Raw genomic sequence first — 4,532 nt, 5'->3', positions numbered from 1 at the left:
GAGAATATAATGATTTGGTATCCAACCTCCAGTTGAACCCCAAGTCGACACGTTCAGATCAAGCTATGAAATAATAATAATAATAATAATAATAATAATATATAACTCTTGCACTTGTGTTGAATTGATAATGAATATTTTTAATTCAATTGGAGATTAAAAAGTTTTAAACTCATTGACCAGAAATAAAATATTACATTCAGCAGAAATTGGAAACTTCAGTTACTTATTTTGTGAAAAAACTAATGGTATGCGCATCAAATAAGCAATAGTTTTGTCATGACGTATCAGTTTTTGGCTTTTGCCCATATTCGTTCTCAATAATATTTTTTATTACTGCTGCCCTTGTTGCAATGTCAATATAAATGTCAATATATCTCATAGCATTGCTTTAACAAACTTCGGACCAATCGGTTTGTCACCGGTCAATTGTTTTCTTATCGCAGTGTGTAGTACTGAGGCCTAATTTGTTCATGTTTGTGGGAAGGGGGGATTGAAACATTAAGTTCCCCTCCAGCCAACGACCAAAAAAAATTTTGAATTATATTATATACATAGGCGTAGAATGGTGGGGGCTAAGGGGGCTATAGCCCCCCCAGAATTCTACTAAGCCCCCCCAGAAATTCTTGTATAATAGTTTACTGTCTTATACGTCCATATGTGGGAACTGAAAACATTTTCTATTATTTATTTTGATATCCGAAGAATATTTTATTTGATAAAGATCAACTTAAAGCTGAAATGCTAATTATGAAGAACTGTATTAATAAAGATGATTTTGACATAGATGCTATTGTATCAGAAATCAACAAAAAAACGTTTCTAAATTTATATAAGCTTTTAAAAGTAGCACTTACAATTTCAGTAAGTTCTGCTTCTTGTGAAAGATCGTTTTCGGTAATGCGGTGAATAAAAACATGGCTACGAAATTCTATGTCTAACGATAGATTTTCAAATCTATCGTTACTTCATACTGAAAGGGACTTAGCTAATAGCATTACATCTGAAGAGGTTCTTAATATATTTGTGCAAAAAAGCAGGCGTTTAAACCTTATAATATAGTAATTAGTGATAATTTACTATTTAAAATGTTTTTTTTTTAAATATTTAATTCAAATACATTAAAATAAATATTATTTATTTATATTTTACTTAATAATGTGCTTCTTTAGTCCTTTTTATATTTTGTTCCTTTATATTTTTCTATAGTTATATTTGTAGAATATAATATGTGCTGTACCTGAATCATTATAGCCCTTATACAAAGTAATTCGCAAGCAGTTGCGGCAGCGTCGTTGATACCACAAAAAAAAAGGCTATAGCCCCCCCAAAAAAAATCATCACGCTACGCCTATGATTATATAAAATTCTCGGTCCAACTATTGTTATCTGTAATCTGTATAATGTAAACAAGTGACGCAGCCTGATTCAAATATTCATAACGTTGGTTATATGTTAATATTTTTTGTTTGTTGTCTCAACATTCAACAAATTTTTGTACAACCAGTTCTCATATAAGCACGGATCTTGTATATTGCGTTGTGGATTGGTCGTTTGGTTAGGTTAGATTAGGTCGTATAGTAAATTGTCATTTAGCGAAACCATTTTGATGCCATGCTAATGCTGTTATTTCCCAGTTTTAGAGTGAGACCCTATTACAAATGTTCTTAGTGCTCTTTAGTCGAACCTTCTACTTTTATTCATACACAGATTTTATTTAAGAAAATTCTCTGAATTAAGAATATTCGTTGTTGTCTTTGTGTATGCATTATAATATGTAAGTTACACTGTATTTTACAAGATATTAAATTAAACATTATATACTTACTGTAAGATCATCGTTGTAAAGTTTCAACAATGTTATATTCCCTTTCATTTCAGTTATATTTAATGTCTTTTTACTGGAAAAGATATTTAATTTAATTGTGTGGTTTTTACTTGATCCACACTGATATAATTTATCAATAACCAAACGATATTCTCCCTGTAATAAAAATAATAAACTTATTATAAACCTATGTAGAAATATATATTGTATTTACTATGCATATCAATGTTAATCGAAGAAATAATGTATTATATTTAATAAATAAGGCAAATTATTAATTTACAAAAGGCAAGTTTGGCATAAAAATGCTTTTGGATTGAGACGATGAAAAGAATAAAATAAGTCCGAACGTTTTGATCAACATTTTGCCTAGGATTTCAACAATTATAGAATGTTTCATACGCTTTCAACAGTGACACTAAATAACAACCATGAGTTATAAAATATATTGATATTTATATGCTTGAGGTGTAACCTCTAAATATTGGCGGATGCATATTTTTACAATTAAATTGTAACAGGAAAACTGTTATTAAGCTGATAGTCATTCCGGAAATTATAAATTTCCAATTTTAAATTGAATAATAAAAAATGAGTTAATTATAAATAGTAGGTATTATATATTTTAGAGCTATAATATATTATAACTAAACTAGCAGTGTTGACATATTCGTTGATTCAACTCATACAAAATTTATCCCACAATATTAAAAATTTGAAAAATCTAAGTATTGTATGGTTTTGCGAACGCGTTATTTTAACCACCACAGATAACCGAGCTAACTTTTTTTTTGTGTGTACACGGTAAAAGTACCAGTCGAAATAAGACTACAGTACATCAGTATCTTATTGATGGCAAAGTGAATATAGTTGGTCCATTAAATAGGTTAAAATTCCCAGTAGTATGCATTACACCTGCGGTTTGTTTTATTTTTTGTAATTACTTAATATATTAATTATAAGTAAAAATAATATAAATATAATATGAAATATTCACACTGACAAACCATCTCCACTCAGAAATGTTTTTCGCATACAGTGATATTATATAATTTATATATTAATTTTGGAAACTATAACATCCTGCTAAGCTAATAAAATATACATTTTATGAAAATGAGTATTTAAAAACGATAACGTTTAAAAAACAACTAAATAACGAAATTGATGTTGAGGAAAACTAATCATTATATTTATTAGTTTCTATAGGTAATAACAGCTATGAGCAGAACTTAACAATATTTGTATACAGAAAAGGAAATATAATAAAGTACATCTATCCTTTTATTTTTTACAACAAGTGAATAACAAGTATTATCAGTTTGTATTAATTTAATTAAATTGGTTTTTCCCATGGTCATATTAAATTAGTTTCAAACATCACGCAACTAACTTCTTTATTTTCCACATTTTTAAAGCGAGTCACCACTTTATATTTTCTATAAAACATTACTTTGGGTAAGTTATTATCCTCTAATATCGTCAAATCATACCCTGATATAATATATATGCCCTGTAATAATGTAATGATAAATAATTATAAATACATAAAAATTAGACAACTAATAGAATAATTCTTATGGTTATAATATTATTAACTTATGTAATTTATTATTCATTTTCATAACAGTTATATCAAGCTACATATCCCTATTGATTTGTAAGATATAATTTAGTAAAATGACAGACATGCTGTGATGGAATATTTCAGTTTTATAATACAGTCCAATTTTAAATTTCAACTAGCCGAGGTTGTTGATTATTTTATTAATATTGATAACCTATGTATCTAGTTGAATAATTACATTGTTGCTACATTACACGACACAATAATTATAGTAATAAAGTGAAAATTACATAGGTACCTAGATAATATGCTTTTATTCGAAACTTTTTTGTTTATCAAAATGTTTTTTAGAATCATAACCAAATAAATGTAACTATCTGATCCTACAAGTCATTGACCGTGACAAATTAAACAATGCCCATAGATTTGCCGTATGTTAAACTCTGTTAATTTAAACATAACATAATATGTTTAACACATCAAAGACTGTTATTGACCAAATTTAAAATAGAGGACTACAATATTAAATCAAATCATAAAATATATTTTATTTTTTTATAACTAATATCCACAATATAATATTATGATACATCAATACGATATAGCTATTGTCTATAATTAATCTTTATATAATAAATATTTCTTCTCTCCGCGTGTGCCACTGAACTCCTCCTAAACAGATGGACCTATTTTTTTCTTGGTAGACTATTTTCTCCATTTTTTGGTTAGGATCATATATATACATATATATAAATGATTTGCCGAACTTAGGTACTCGAGAACAACTTATAAGGCATACATTTATTAGCCAATTAGATGGAATTTTTAAGCGTTTGGTACTTCAAAAGTCTTATATAAAATTAACATTTTATTCTGATCAATGTCTTCTTTGTGTGTTGAATTAATAATGAACATTTTCAATTCAATTGCAGATTAAAAAGTTTTAAACTCATTGACCAAAAATAAAATATTGCATTCACCAGAAATTTGAAACTTAGAGTATAGAGCTACAAAATATACATTTTTATGATAAATTAAAATATTTAAATAGATAGATAGGTTGGTACTTAATAATTCGAAACTGTAATGCATATTCTATAGAAATTACTTTTCAAAAGTAATTTTCATTACATTTTC

The 4,532-nt window shown here is 27.1% G+C and overlaps 1 pseudogene; it reads right to left on the bottom strand.

Annotated features, from left to right (window-relative positions):
- LOC103308834 overlaps nt 1–2,192 on the bottom strand; it is a 6,647-nt pseudogene extending 4,455 nt beyond the window's left edge.
- Nucleotides 2,193–4,532: the final 2,340 nt, after the last annotated feature.

The sequence above is a fragment of the Acyrthosiphon pisum genome, chromosome A2 (genome assembly GCF_005508785.2).
Source record: "Acyrthosiphon pisum isolate AL4f chromosome A2, pea_aphid_22Mar2018_4r6ur, whole genome shotgun sequence".
Taxonomy (NCBI): Eukaryota; Metazoa; Arthropoda; class Insecta; order Hemiptera; family Aphididae; genus Acyrthosiphon; species Acyrthosiphon pisum.
This window is presented reverse-complemented; position numbering and strand designations above follow the sequence as displayed.